Genomic DNA, 16,968 nt, shown 5'->3' with positions numbered 1-16,968 from the left:
CTTGCCATATTTGTCAAATTTTATGATAGAGCACACTTATATTGTACATATACTAGCTTCATTTTAATGACCAATGGCCAATTCTCTTTAAATTGCAAATCTTGTGCAAAAGTTACTATTTTCGTCTGTTTTGTCATACGGTTGTAAATTCAATGAACGATGACTTTGCTATTAAAAAGCGCTTACAAATTGATACGTATTTCTCCGTTTCTTTAACAGAGCTGAGAACAGAGCTGAGAAACAACAGTACCTTAAGCTTGGTACAGTGAAATGGTTTAATGCGGAAAAGGGCTATGGCTACATAACTCCAGACGACGGAGGTGCAGATGTGTACGCTCATTATCGGGCGATCAAAATGGCTGGTTACAGAACGCTTGTGGCAGGACAAAGGGTTTCATTTAAAATTACTACTGGACAAGAATTTCCACAAGCTGAAGATATTACTGTGATAAAGGAGTAAGCATGTATTGAAGGTTATTGAGTAACTATGGTAACGTCATATTTTGATTGACCAACCAGTAATAAAATGTTGGTAAGCAAAAGAATGTACATCTCTCCAATAGTCAGGATATACGTGCGGTGTCAAATTTCATCAGATTCAATAAGCTAAATTTGACTTTTACTTGGACATTGTTCATATTGTTAAAAAATGAAAATAAATAATGCCCAAAGTAAAGTGCCGTTCATTATTAAATGTATTACTGGATGAGTAAAAATGAAGTAGTGGCGTACATCTTTCTGTTTTTCTTAGAAATCTTTGTTGGTATTGGCGTTGACAAATTGACCCCATTACGACCGTTTACTTATCAGACATATCTAACGTATCCACATTAATTGACGCTGGACGTGGTTTTACAAAGAAACAGACGGGAGAAGAATATTCATAATTTAGAAAGTAATTAATAACGTAAAATCTTAACATATACTAGATATGATAGTCTGAAACATCTATGTGACTCGCATCAATATGTCCTTGATCTCCGATTTTCGGAAAGCCACTGGCGTAGCCAGGGGCAGCTGCCCCCCTCGAGAGAGAAGTCTTGCCCCCTCTGTGGGATTCTGGCCGCCCTGATTTTTAGCCCTTTTTTTCGTCAAAGTTTGCCCCCTTAAAAGTTGGATTGCCCAAATTCTGACAAAGTGCTGGCTACACCACCATGACCACTATGGAGAACCATTAAGCAACGGACAGGATACCTAAGGTGCTACATACCCATTTTATTGGGGTGGGGGCATATGGAAAGGTTTCTATGCAAAAACGATTAGCAATAGCAATGTAAGAGCTGTGGAGCTTCTAGCTGAAAAATGGGCCTCTTTGATTGGTTTTTGTCGAAACCTCAAGTGTTCCCTTCATCTAATCAGACTTTTTTTTTATATCAAACGAAAGCTAACACTTCCTCCTAAAGACACTTTTCGTCACTAGGTCAACAGATAACGCAATTCAATGTTATAGCAAGGCGAATGTGGGAAATGTGTTGAAAACTACCTATCCAAGCACATTTTTTGACCAAAATGCAGGTTTTAAAAGTTAAAAGTTAAAAGTGTTCCTAACAATATTTTTCAAATTTTATGTCATTAAATGAAAAAGCACACTTGTAATTATTGTACATATACTAGCGTCACTAGAATGGGCCATGGCCAATTCTCTTTAAATTGCAAATCTTGTGCAAAAAGTTACAATTTACACAGCCGTGACATTAGTCACGGCTGTGGCTGATAGTTTCGGACCGGAATATAACTGGCATCTTGTAGTTTTTGACACAGTTTTCAAGTTAATTCCTACTCTCAACATTGTCAATAATATTTTTAAATGCCGATATCTCAATTTCCAATTTTATAATACCATAACTTTCGAACTCAATATCTTCGCTTAGGAATGTCCGATTTCATTGGGGAAAACGGCGTTGTGGAGCAAAATATCTCTATATTTAAGACATGTAAAAAACTCATAATTCATAACCTGCCCAAAAGTGTTTCCTTTTGACATGACACGTCACAATTTAGAAAGTAATTAATAAACCAGAACGTAAAATCTTAACATGTGGAATACTAGATAATAGTCTGCAACATCTACTACGTGACTCGCATCAACAATCAACATGTCCTTGATCTCCGTTTTACGGAGAACCAGTGGCGTAGCCAGGGGGAAAAGGGCAGCTGCACCCCCCCCCGTGAGAAGTCTTGCCCCCCTGTGGGATGCTGGCTGCCCTGATATGTAAGATTTTTTTTTACTTTTTAGCCCATATTTGACCATTTTCGTCAAAGTTTGCCCCATTAAACATTGGCTTGCCCCTCTTTCCTCCTCTTTGCCAAAATTATGAAAAATGCTGGCTACGCCAATGCGGAGAACCATTCAGACCAATCCATCGTATAAATGAATGAAAAATGCTATTTTCCGAAAGCTCGTACGTAAAGTGCTACATTTGAATTTTGTCGTCATTTTGCGTCAGTACGCGTCAGGCCGATGCGCACATCGTGTAGCGAACCTATCGTTACTGCGAATTGCAAGTCGGTGTGACGACAAATGACGAAATCTAAAGTATACTCGCAAAGGGCTATGGGATTTACCGATAAGGTCAATTGAATTTAGTATAGATTTTCCGATTTCACCTCATGCTTTGCCCACCATGGCTGAATGACCTGATCTTGACCCCCGGTCTTGACCTCAGTTCTGTGGGACTGTTTAAAAAGGTCATGTTCTCACAATAACACCCCCCACCCCATACGGGGCCGTTCCTAGGGATTTTGTCGCCCAAGGCAAAACCTCTCCACCAAAGCATACCAAAAAAGTGCTAAGGGGGGTTAATTACCCGATGGTCTATATATTTTCACAGTGAAATAAGCTAAGGCTGATTCGTAGTCTCAAGTCAATGCCTCATTTCAAATATTTAGTTTTAGTTTTGGTTTTGGGTTTGGTCACGTGGTTTCCTATTGTCCTGCCTAACCGCTTGAATCACAAGATATCGAACTCATTGTTTGTACCTTTTGTTTAAAACTAAACATTTGTGACAGATAGTCTCGGTTTTGGTTTCAGTTTCTTATAAGTGGTGTGACGAAGAAAATTACAGGATTTGAAGTTACCTGATCTAAGTATACAAAAGAAATTTTTAAATTTCGCAGTGCAATATTCACGAGCAGAGAAGTCGAACAAAGCAGTCTACATTTGAAAGCATTGATTTAGTTTGAAAGCATTGACTTGAGACTACGAATCAGCCTTAGCTTATTTCACTGTGAAAATATATAGACCATCGAAATATTTCCACATACATTACAAAAGACACTTGACTTGAGTGATATAAACACTATTATACACAACTCTATTTATGTGCATGTCCCATGACGGAAGATCAGTATCATAGAAAGCTGGTTTAAATTGACTTTTATTCAATTTATTTATTGGAGAAGAGAGAGACTCGAGATAGAAGAGATCGTCAGGGAAAGAGGGTGTGTATGGGGGGGGGGGGGGGTAAGGTAGAAAAATAAACAGAGGGGAGAGAGCATTGGAAGTGGGAAGGGAAGAAGGGGAGAGGGCCTAGGGGAGCTCAAGAGTGGAGTGGAATAATAGGGAAGAGTCGATATCGAGTGTGGGGAGGGGGAGGGAGGAGGTTATATTAGGTGGCGGAGGGAACATAGGTATGGGTTGTGCTTTCCGGGGAATAATCTAATTCATAATCAAATCATCTACATCATCATGCATCGTTTATATTTCAGACAAATAAACAAAACACCCCCCCCCCCACCCCTCAATATATGCACATGATTTCTACATGTAGGCCTCGCGTGTAATTATAAGGTGTCATGAAAGTGTGCCACCTACGGAAGAGAGCAACTGTCGCCCGCGTTGATAGATCCGATAATGAAAATGTTAGCACAATAGGCTATTATAAACGTATGGTTATAGGCCATTATAATTTTGGTTATATATACCCTCTTGTGTCCTCCCAGCACAATAGTGTCATGATTGCAAACCAGTTCATCTCCACATTTTAGTCCCGTGATTTTTGGTTTCTGAACAATAGAGAAACCAAAACTATATATTTGAAATGAGGGAATGCTTTCAAACTAAATCAATGCTTTCAAATGTAGACTGCTTTGTTCGACTTCTCTGCTCGTAAATATTGCACTGCGAAATTTAAACATTTCTTTTGTATACTTAGATCAGGTAACTTCAAATCCTGTAATTTTCTTCGTCACACCACTTATAAGAAACTGAAACCAAAACCGAAACTATCTGTCACAAATGTTTAGTTTTAAACAAAAGGTACAAACAATGAGTTCGATATCTTGTGATTCAAGTGGTTAGGCAGGACAATAGGAAACCACGTGACCAAAACCAAAACTAAAACTAAATATTTGAAATGAGGCACTGACATAACAATTAACATGCTTATCTTACCAAGGTCTTAACTATCTGCATGGTGTAATTGAAAATTATGGTGTATTATTGTTTTTAAGGATGAAACAACTGGCCAAGTTCTTTTGCATGGAAATTAGAACAAATTTCTATACAAGCTGTATCAAAAAGTTTGGTACCCAGCAGTTTTGATAGTTATTGAAAAGCCTGGTTCTTCCAAATGCAATATTGGGTCCCACTTAAAATGGTAAAATGATCAGACCATAAATCTTTTATGAGTGTTTATGACATTAATCAACAAATTATGCGGATCCTAGATGTGTCGAGGATGTTACGTTTATGAACAAAACGTTACGCTTGTATTTTCAACATTGTTAATCATTGCTATGTGTATGTTAACAAATGAAAGTTCTGTAATTTTTTTAAATTCTTCACACAGGGGTTGATGTACATAGACCACTCGATCACTTGTTCAAAAAAAGATAACTAAGTCGAAGCCAACCAATTTGCATGTACTATATGAATGATAATTGTACAAGGATTACTTGGCGACTTCAAAATTTGAAGAAAAAACTCGTATTCGGCTTAAAAATCCGGTAAAACTTGAAAATTGATGAAAATTCAGCTCAAAATCCAAGATGGCGGCCGTAAAGTGAAAATTGTCAGAAGAAGAAAACTAAATCGAAGCCAAGCCATTAACATGTCTCACATGATAGGTAATTGCATACAGATTAATTGGGGACTTTAAAAAATGAAGACAAACTTGGTCTTTGGTTTCAAAATGCACAAAATGGCAAAAATCCAAAATGGCGGATATACGAACAAATGATCAGGGCCAACACCTGTGTTCAATGCTAAGTATTCTTTTGGATATCATCAAATTGTAAATCTCTAGTCCGATTTTCAGTGTGTTAACAACTATGTATCAAAGACGTTACGTTCATGTACAAAACATTAACGTTCTTATCTTGTAAACATTGTATACCCATAGCTACTTTTATGAAGAATGAATGTTCTGTAATTGTTTTTTATCCTTCATCTCTATTAGATTTTCAGCTGTATTAGCAAGTAGAAGCAATATCATCACTACAATATGCCCCCAAAACAGAACTCCCCCACCCCACATAATCGCAAATTGACACGACAGCTTCATTCCAATTCAATTTATTTCATCCAAAACGGTCCTGTGATACACCTTCCCCAATCAAACACATTTGCATTTGATCATCTTCTACTCTTCCCTGAGTAGATCATTATAATATCAAATCTAAACACCAATTCACCATATTACGTCCAAGCTCACATTGGGCGCCCCATTCCTTTTTTAAAGGATTTTTTTTTTTTGCGCTCACCGAATCCCCCTTGCTGTAAAACGTGTCAGCCCTACACCCATATCCAATTCATATTGACGTGACCCCCAGGGCCCTTATCTATATCCGAGAATCATGCCAGTAGTATTTCAATCCCTCTTGATACGAGGGCCAAAGTTGTGTATTTAAAGGCCCCATAAAATCCTACCGTTATATCTGAAGAAAGAGTGGCTTATAAGTGAAAACACCGAGATCAACATTAATCGCAGCCATTATTTGTTTTACTACTGTTGCAATTCTTGAGGTATTTCTGCCGAGGTTGGAGAATGCAGGATGTTCGCTTTCCAGATGTTGACCAGGCACATCGTCAACACCAGGTCAATAATTGAATACATGAATACAAAACCCACCCAAGTCCATGGGAAGTGATTTTGAGAGAAAAATCTGTGTATCATTTTAATTCCTTAAGTTAGATTTACCTGGTCAATATGGTAAGTTTTACGTGCAAATGACGGGATTAAACTGTATAAAGTATGACGATTAGCATTTCAGGGACTTTGTAGGGTTCATTAAAAAACTTGGGTGTTTTTTTTAATCATATACAAAGACAACAACGTTGGAATGATATTACCACTAGTAAGATAATACAAAATAAAGCACACATGTATGTATAATGTTGATAAGCCTTCTGCCATGTAATAGAAACCACACACGTTCCTTTATTAAACCCATTTTTTTTTTTTTTTTCACTCTCTAGCAATGAATGTGTTACAAGTGGACTTTTATACTTACTGGATTTCAATCAATGTGTTACAAGACTCAAATTACGGAATTGGGTGGTTCTTTCATACATGCTATTTCTCACATGTTCAATAGACACAGATGATGAATTTGAGTGTTTTTTTTTACACATATGACAGGCCTATGTATAGCAACAATTTCCCATGCTTAACTCAATTTGGCCAACGTATGGACTTGGGTGGGTTTTGTATTCATATATTCAATTATATTTGTACAGGCGGAAACGAACCAATATAAATACGTCCTGTAGCGAATCACGTGGAAATGTAAACGCACCATCAAGCGCTTGTTTATAACATCAAGCGCCAGATTACAAATAAACTGAATTTATACTCCGTCGCTGAGCGACGAGCGATATATCTGACCAAAAATGTAGTATACAAATACAACATGTTTTGAGGGGAAGTAGTCAAAACTACTGGTTCCGAGGTGTTGGATGATTTACTTCTCGACGCGTCAGCGGACGGAAGTAGTCAAATTATCCAACACCGAGTCACATTACTCGTCGATGGTCGATAGACGTCCCAATAAAGTCACCGGTCAGTTATACAGAATAGATTTCCATGGCTAACCATGGCTAACTATGGAAACATGTTAAAGGACATCAAGAAAATTTTCTAAGTTATTTATTTTGAGCTCTTTCGAGTATCGATGAGTAATGGATATATTCTGTAGATTTAGGTTTTGTCTGTGACTGCTAATGTGAGGCCGTCGTAGGTCGTACGGGGCTCAAACTCGGTGGGTGGGTGTAGTTCTGTCCTGGCAAGAAGAAGTTTATGTTCGTTAAGTCATCCGACCCCAGGGCCCCCCTCCCAGGGGTCATTTGAGGTGAAATGACTAAAAACTGTCATATGTGGGTCGTACAGGGCTCAAACTCGGTGGGTGGGTGTAGTTCTGTCCTGGCAAGAAGAAGTTTATGTTGGTTAAGTCATCCGACCCCAGGGCCCCCTCCCAGGGGTCATTTGACATCAAATGACTAAAAACTGTCATATGGGCATGAAACTAGGTCGTACAGGGCTCAAACTCGGTGGGTGGGTGACGTTCTGTCCTGGCAAGAAGATGTTTATGTTCGTTAAGTCACCCGACCCCGGGGCCTCCTTCCCAGGGGTCATTTGAGATCAAATGACTAAAAACTGTCATATGGGCATGAAACTAGGTCGTACAGGGCTCAAACTCGGTGGGTGGGTGTAGTTCTGTCCTGGTAAGAAGATGTTTATGTTCCTTAAGTCATCTGACCCCGGGGTTCCCTCCCAGGGGTCATCTGAGGTCAAATGACTAAAAACTGTCATATGGGCATGAAACTAGGTCGTACGGGGCTCAAACTCGGTGGGTGGGTGTAGTTCTGTCCTGGCAAGAAGATGTTTATGTTCGTTAAGTCATCTGACCCCGGGGTCCCCTCCCAGGGGTCATCTGAGGTCAAATTACTAAAAAGTGTCGTATGGGCATGAAACTTGGTAGGTACAGTCAACATTTAAAGCAACATTTTTGAAGGTCATTTTGGGGTCATCCAAGGTCACCACAGGTCATCAAGCGTATTAGTCACAGGCGATCGATTTCGTTGTGATGGTTTCAGAGGCGTTAAAAGTTTTTTTTTTAAATAATCTAGAAACACTTAGAATTTTTAATGTCCACCATTGATGTTGGTATACCTAAAGGTTGGGACTTCATATGAAACAAATTTGCCAACCCCCTTCCGAAAGATTTTCAAATCGTGTGGTGCTTAACTATATTTACACTTAAGTGCCCTTCCCCCCGTGAGTATATAATCATAGACCATTTAAAACATTTTTGCCACTTTTTACTGATAAACATTTACATAGGAACTGCATAGTCAGAGGCAAGGTTCATTATTGATTGGAGATTCAGTAGACCCTATAAAGAGACAAGTACGGTAATAGCATTTCAAGTGTATGCGCTTAATTCCGTAATCAATAAGAGCTAATAAGTATAATGAACAAAATCAAGACGGAACTGATAGCACAGTAGTGTAAGCGCTCGACTGTGAAACCGGAGGTTGTGGGTTCGAACCCCGCGCAGGCAGAATTTTAATTCAGACAATTTTCTTTTTCATTCGTGAAGAAGAATTATAATAATTGAATCCGTCTTTTTACCTCATTTTACCTCAAATGACCCTTGGGAGGGGGCCCCGGGGTCGGATGACTTAACGAACATAAACTTCTTCTTGCCAGGACAGAACTACACCCACCCACCGAGTTTGAGCCTCGTACGACCTAGTTTCATGCCCATATGACAGTTTTTAGTCATTTGACCTCAATGACCCCTGGGAGGGGGGCCCCGGGGTCGGATGACTTAACGAACATAAACTTCTTCTTGCCAGGACAGAACTACACCCACCCACCGAGTTTGAGCCTCGTACGACCTAGTTTCATGCCCATATGACAGTTTTTAGTCATTTGACCTCAAATGACCCCTGGGAGGGGGGCCCCAGGGTCGAATGACTTAACGAACATGAACATCTTCTTGCCAGGACAGAACTACACCCACCCACCGAGTTTGAGCCCCGTAGGACCTAGTTTCATGCCCATATGACAGTTTTTAGTCATTTGACCTCAAATGACCCCTTGGAGGGGGCCCCGGGGTCGGATGACTTAACGAACATAAACTTCTTCTTGCCAGGACAGAACTACACCCACCCACCGCGTTTGAGCCCCGTACGACCTACGACGGCCTCACATTAGCAGTCACAGACAAAACCTAAATCTACAGAATATATCCATTACTCGTCGATACTCGAAAGAGCTCAAAATAAATAACTTAGAAAATTTTCTTGATGTCCTTTAACATGTTTGCATAGTTAATCATCGTTAGCCTTGGAGATCTATTCTGTAGAACTGACCGGTGACTTTATTGGGACGTCTATCGACCATCGACGAGTAATGAAATCATCCGGCACCTGCCCTGGGTAAGGGAGGGCAGAATCGCAGTTTTAGGTGGGGGACGCCAAGCTGCACGCGTATTTCACTTTCCCGAAATGAAACATGTTGTATTTGTTCTACTTTACCTCATAAATATTTTCACTGTCATGGTAAAATCGTAAACAAATGTCAAAAGGCACACCAGTCAACGTGCCGGCCGCTTAATTTCTTTCTGCAACCATCATGGGCCGCAATATATCACTAACCGCATAGTCCGAGACAAGGTTCATTATTGTCAGGGTTAGGGTCTTAGGGTTAGGGTCTTATGGTTAGGGTTAGGGTTAGGGTAAGGGTTAGGGGTTAGGGTTATGATTATGGTTAGGGTTTAGGGTTTAGGGTTAGGGTTAGGGTTTAGGGTTAGTGTTAGGGTTAGGGTTAGGGATTAGGGTTAGGGTTAGGATTAGGATTATATTCGTATTTATTAGTACTAATATTCTAGTAATAGTATATTGTGTGTATGCACTTTATTCCGTAATCAATAAGTATCATAAACAAACAGCTTTCATGCACAATGAATCATAGCACAGTCGTGTAGGCATTAGACTATGCGTACATAGATTGTGGGTTCGAACCCCAGGTAAACTCGTTGTAGAATTTTAATAATTTCATTATTCAATCAATACTTACATTTTGACATATATTATTCTAATTTTCTTTTTTAACTTTCCATACATAACATTCTGTTTCATAGAACATCAAATTCGCGTGTTATTATCCACCGGTAATCTCGGCAAAATAACTGCAGCAGACGCCATTTTCACGATAAACATGATATTAAACGCATCGGTAGAATCGCCGTTGTGTAGCATAATACTACGTCTGAAGGAACGGTGACGCGCGGGGTCGAGACACCGTGTGGTAGTAGGGGTGCGGAAGTTTTTACTACTTCCCCGCGTGCGCGTGATTGCACAGGCGCGGGGAAGTAGTCAAAATATCGTACTCGAACGCTGGCGTTATTAACCAATACGATGTCTGGATTACCTAATAAATATTTATGAGGTATAGTAATTTGCCCAACGCAACAAAAGTGAGTGATATCTCATTGGCTAAAAACAATCGCTTCCACTCAGTGATGTTGTATAAATTCATCTATATTTAAGGGATGGAGTATGAACGTGTGAACAGTATTTATTGTGGAACATTAGAGCACATCAGACATATCGAATTGCATTCTGAATACGAAGAATGTCCTGATGATATCAAATAATTTAGATTTTTTGAAATTCGCAAGGTAATACACATTTAATGGCAAATGATTAAAAATTGATATTTTGATATTTAACAGTACTCGAAGTTTATAAACCTGATGATTTATACTTAAAGTGTATGTAGGTTGGATGAAAAGCCGACGATCAATTGAAAATTTTGATCTTTCGTATTGAAGATATGGATTTTTTTCCCAAAACACAAAATAATTAGGTCTTTTTGGAAAAAAAAATCCATATCTTCAATATGAAAGGTCAAAATTTTCAATTGATCGTCAGCTTTTCCTCCCAGCACATACACTTTAAGAATATATCATTAGCCCACCCCAGCAAACACAAAAACGTTTTAAAAACGTTTTAAATAAGTTATATTTTGGGTTTTGGTTTAGGTAACAACGTTTTAATAACATTAAAATGTCGGGTTATATAAAGGTCATGAAAACGTTTCAAAACGTTTTGTATGAAAACACACTACAACAATATTTTTAAAATGTTTTAAAAAAGTTATTGTAAACTATTTTTGCAAACATTTTTTGCAAAATATTTTGTCAACACTTAAATAACATTATGTTTAAAATATTTGCACCAAGCAACGCAGAAATGTTCTTAATATTTTGGGCAAACATTTTTGCTAAATATTTTGTCAACCCAAAAATAACATTCTGCTTAGAATATTTTGTATCAAGTTTTCAAAAATGTTTTTGGAATGTTATCAAAACATTTTTATACCCTTTATATAACCCGACATTTAAGGGCTGGGGTAGCGACGTTGGTCAGGGTAGCCCCTGTCGAAAAGTAAAGATGCCCTACACTCATTATCATGTGTGATAACTGCCATGGGTCAGTACATGTCATGTATACTCTTTTTTACTAACTTTTATATCTGGTCAGATTTTTGGGGCAAATTAGTGAAAAATCGGTTTTTGCACATTTTTCATTAAAGAGAAATGTCAGAAACAATCGCTGTTGGACAGTTATTATACATACATACACACAAAATTTCAGTATGGTTTTAGCACCTGCGAGTTTTCCATTTAAATATTACACTTGAATTTGTCTTCCCATTTTGCTGTTTTCTGTCGGTTTTATGTATGTTTTCGCATTAAGAATCGTTTTTCACAATGACATGCTCAAAATTTTGGTCTGACCGTCGGCATTTCTTGCAAACATTATGCGCATTACAACCGAATTTTATTCAAGTCACTCTATGTGTATATTTTGGTTGCTACCGAAGTTTGCAAGTGATATAAACACAGTGAGACACATGTAAAAAGCGAGAAAATTGTTTCTCGTAAATTGGCAGTCTAGATGTTTCGTGAAAAACGTCGGTTTCTGGGGTAATTCTGATATTTATACTCACATTGTTTTTCCTCAGAGTGCCTGCAGTTTAGATATTCCATTTTCTTCTGAAATAGACTATTTTTATAGTCTATTTTGAGTCCAATTCTGGTAGAAAGTCGAGCTAGCTCGTATAATTAATATGGTTTTAAATGGCACGCCATTTTATTTATTCGTCCTTGACCCATGATGACACGTGATCTATTTTGAGGCAGAAAGTAATTCCTTATGACAATTCTACTTCAACTGTGCATAGTAAACCTAATTTTTATTGTTGCTTTTTGCAATATTTGCAAGAATTTAGAAAAAAAGACATTTTTCAGCCATTTTAAAGCCCAAAAATATAAATATTTATCAGTATCATTACGTACGATCTCAGGTCACGTCCTATTAACGTCCTATTGCGCTTAGCGTGCACAAGTAATATAAATGAGACTACATAGTGGGAATTTCCCCACAGAGGTCAAACATGCGAAGAAAAGTTAGATCACTCAGCTCACATCATGATCATGCACTAAACATGGCAATTCTTTCCTACTTTTCTGACTGTTTGCTGCTCAAATTTGTTGTCCAGTTATCCGTGAATGTTAGTCCCTATAATCATTCAATGGAATTATTTTGCCTAGCTATAGCATAATGTTCAAACAAGAATCACAAACGTTGCGATCAAAATTCGGCAGTCTTTATCATAGTTATTATAACATGTATAACCACACCAGAGAAGATGTTATAACCATTAAGACACATCGTTCGTACCCCGGCGCACAAAGACAAGGTCAAAAGGATGCAGAAGAAACAAAACTTCAACCTGAACCAGGTAATGTTTGATTTTAATATAAAGCATGAAAATGAAGCCAGCTGAGCTATGAATATCATTATGTGTACTATTGGGGCTGTGCTGTGTGCAATATGGGGCGGTGGGATTTCTTTTGGAATACCCTATCTACCACTGCAGATTTTCAATGTCATCTTTTATGAACGACCCATACACATACACTGTGAATGTAAAAAGATGGTACCAGGGTATTCTAAAAGATGGCCGGGCGGTGCGATAAAAAATGTGAGCCCCGATTTCCAAACGGTTGCCAAAAATCGCTTGCCCCCCCTCTCGGCCCGCCAAAAATTGCTTGCCCCCCCCTGCCCGCCAAAATATCTTTGCTCCCCCAACTTTACACATGTCCAATTTTTGGGATCCCAATTTGCAAACCTTAAATGGCCTAGATCATGTTGCGATTGCAGCGTGCTAGAAAATTTGCATATTAAAAGCGTTTCGGTACTTTTTTTTTCCTAAGCCTTTTTAGAGCGTTTTATTTTAAAGCGGCCCGGCATGAATATGTGCCAATAATCGCTTGCCCTCCCTCTCAGCTGGCCAAAATCCTTCCCTTCTTGGCTCAGCAAAATTCCCCCCCCTGCCAACAAATCTTTGCCCCTTCCCCCTTTGCACATGCCACATTTTTGGGTTCCCAATTTGCAAACTTTCTCAGATTTATAATTACATGATTAGCAAGCAGGAAATTGTACATTTTTAAACGTTTCTGTAGTGTGTTGCTATTTTAGCATGTGTAATTTAAAGGGTGCTCTGTAAATGTATGCCAAAAATTGTACCTCCCCCCATTCCCAGCCAGCCAAAAAATTGCTTGCCCTCTCACCTTTTGGCTCGTTAAAAAATCCCCCCCCCCCCAAAACACATATATATACGGTACCCTCCCCCTAAGGCTCATAATTATTGCAAAGCCTCTAAGTGAAACTTATGCATTCCCAGGCTAATAATAATATGATAATGGATTTATGGGGAAGATGTTTATTTTGTCAAGACCGTAACCATGATTCTTTGTGGGGGTGCTGATTGGGGGCAATTTTGTGGAAGTAGACTTTCTTCCACAAATTTTGACCAAAAAAGCTTTAAAATCGCTTGCAAATTATTACATTTTGGGGCTTTTTGTATACTTTTGCAAATTGGGGGGGGGGGGCTGCCCCACCCGCACTCCAGTCTAGCATAAAATTGGGCTCTGAGAGCTTCATTAGTTTACGATAGAGAACACTAAAATATCAAAACGGTAGGTGGTAAGTGCAGTCATTTTTACTCTGCGTTTCATGGTTTCAACACAGGAGAACTTTTGTGTTTATGTCAGAAATTTAGCAAAATATTGTGACAATTATTTTACTTGATCTTTTCGAGCAAATGTTGCCTATTTCGAGAAATTCAAAATATTTTGGTTCACTTTTCTCGCTGTAATCAACATTTCCCACAGATTGAGCAAACTTAGTGGCAAATTGAGTCATATACCCCTTTGTGCACATTGATTGAAACAAAAATCACACTCAGCAGAGTTTTTTTACAGTCGTCAGTCGGTCAGGTTAAGGGGTACTGCACCCTGGTCAATTTAGTGCTTATTTTTGCATTTTTCTCAAAAATTATAGCGCATTTGATACAAGTAAGATATGTATATGTTAGGGGCATACAAGGACTACAACTACTGCACTGAAAATTCAGCGACTCAAGGCAAGTAGTTATTGATTTATTGATCAAATAATGGTTTTCCCTCATTTTTGACTGTAACTCCACAACTGTTGTCTGTGCTGAAATAAAATTTCCAGTGCAAGAGTTGCAGTCCTCGCCCCTATAATATACATATTACTTGTCACCAATCAATGCGCTCTAATTTTTGAGAAAATACAAAAATAGGCACAAAATTGGGCGGTGTAGTACCCTTAGACAAAACTCACCTATATATATGTTAATTTCTCGCATCACAAACATTGCATTTAGGCTAACACATGGAAACCCTTTGTTTGGCAATATAAGCAGTTTGGTCGGGAATTAAAATTTTGAGTTTCATTTTGATAATGCTGGCAATATTTTACACATACACTGAATCGCATTTGTTTTGTATCTCAAATGCAGTTGCTGACATGGACACAAGCAGTGATGAGGATGTACTCCCAAGAAAACAACATCTACTTGCATATAACGGTTAAGTATTTGTTCAACTGAACAGCCACAGCAGCACTCCAAAGATGTGCTGTCACATATTTGCATTGTCTGCAACAAAGTGAAATACCCTGCCACAAAGGAAGCAGATTGAGATGCCAAGGGGCTCTGACATCTTGTACTTTCATAAGACAGAAATTGACGAAAGCCGTAGATGACAAATCATAGCAAAGACTGAAGGTGCATGCAGCAGCTTACAGGACCGGACAAACTGTGTTGTGCTAGTGGTTTGAAGTATCATGCAACATGCTACAGGGATTTTATCCCATATTAATTACCAACTCAACTTCAACTCCCAGGAATAATGTACATGTAGAGTATACTTTGTAGATACAGCAATCCAGCTGTTTATGTTTGTGAATTCATGTGTTCAAGAGAAAGTCATAAGAGCCTCAAAGACTCAAAAGTTGAATAAACTGTTAGTAGAGCAGGTAAAAGAGACAGACAGAGAAGATATTTCTTCTTATAAAACAACAATAAAGGCTGCAGCAGACATTTTCAGTTCACAGCTATGCCGTGTAAAACCACATCAGCACAACTGAAGTGAAATGGTGTATATGACACTTTGTTGATGACTGGCTTTATGATGAGTGTCAATAGTTAAGGAATTGCAGATTCTAAGTGAGACAATTCAGTGTTCTTCAAGTGATGTAAACAGACTCGGAGACATTAATTATGTATTATATTTATAGGAAGTTTATTGACATTTGACACACTGCTTTGGATAACCGTGAACACATTTCAATTTTGATACTTGGAAGTGTATGATTACAGACATCAAATAAATGTCAGGGCTGTCTATTCTTCTATTATTCACCCCCCCCCCACACACACACACACAGGGGAGGAAATAATTTTACCCCTTTGAGGAAGAATTTGGTTTTTCAAAGAAAAAAAGCTAGTTTCAAGGAAGATTAAAATAAAATGAATTATTATGTTATGGAGATGGGCTATGTAATTGGATTGGCTGGCAGTGACCGCTCTACAGGGTATGCAAATTATCAAGTGTCATTTAGGAAAGAATGGTTTTATATCATTTTCTACATGTAGCAGTCTGTGGCTTTTACCCATCCCCATCAACAAAAATAATGATTTTGTAGGAAAACCAGGGAATGCTTAAAACAGGACAGTTGGTCAGTAATTTGTCCTCGCCTGGGCAATAGTGATCACTTATAATAATAATAAAGAGCCTACATATACCCCATTGTGGCCTGCAGGGGCATATACACCATCCGCAATAATAAAAACATGTCAAAAGGGTAGTATTCCGCAGGTACTGAGGCATGTTACATGGGTAGTACGCACAAGGTGCTACAAAATTACGGTTGCATTTGACAAATTTCAATTTGCATAATCAATTAGGGCCACTAATTAGAAAAGTTGATTAGGGTCCTAATTATTTTTATGCAAATTATGGAAATTTGCCAAATACATCCATAGGTTTGTTGCATTTTATGTGTATAGCCCATGTACCAAGTTTCAGTACTACCATACCTCTTATAATTGTATCTGAAAACTTTACTTTGCATAATTCATGCATATATAATGAAAAATTACCTGACAACACTTCATGCCAAAAATAAAGAAAATTATAAAAAGAAAGTTGTTGCCAATTTGTTGGTTTTGTACCATTTTGACAGACCATATCTTGAGAACCGAATGTCCGATTAAAATCAAAATTTCAGTTTTGTAATCAGGAGAGCATGGACTTTTAAATTAGAAAAAAAATCTATATAATAGTGTTACCTTAGTTAAAACGTATTGAATAAACGTTTTAAGAACATTTTTGTGTTTGCTGGGAACACATTGCCCAGAGGTTTTTTTTTTAAAGATGTGTCTCAATTTCACTTAAAGCAATATTATAACATTTTCAAAAAAAATAGATTAGCATTTCTTTGCCATAAAATGTTAGCTTTTACTGTCAGATATATCCCTTTTATTTTTGAGCCGAACAACTACGGCAAAGCAAAGAAAATTGGAATTTACTACCAGCGCCGCGTGTCGCCAATACATACCACTCCTTCGGTCATGTTGT

General features: G+C 38.2%; 1 protein-coding gene across 1 annotated transcript in view; it reads right to left on the bottom strand.

The window, feature by feature from the left end:
• Positions 1–1,393: 1,393 nt before the first annotated feature.
• LOC140157537 (uncharacterized) overlaps positions 1,394–16,968 on the bottom strand; it is a 281,356-nt gene continuing 265,781 nt past the window's right edge. The window contains exon 5 of the mRNA XM_072180765.1: positions 1,394–1,403. The gene's annotated coding sequence lies outside the window, so the exon portion shown is untranslated. The remainder of the gene's footprint in view (positions 1,404–16,968) is intronic.

The sequence above is a fragment of the Amphiura filiformis genome, chromosome 7, assembly GCF_039555335.1.
Source record: "Amphiura filiformis chromosome 7, Afil_fr2py, whole genome shotgun sequence".
NCBI classification, from domain to species: Eukaryota; Metazoa; Echinodermata; class Ophiuroidea; order Amphilepidida; family Amphiuridae; genus Amphiura; species Amphiura filiformis.
Note: the sequence above shows the minus strand (reverse complement) of the source record. Positions and strands in the feature narration are given on the sequence as shown.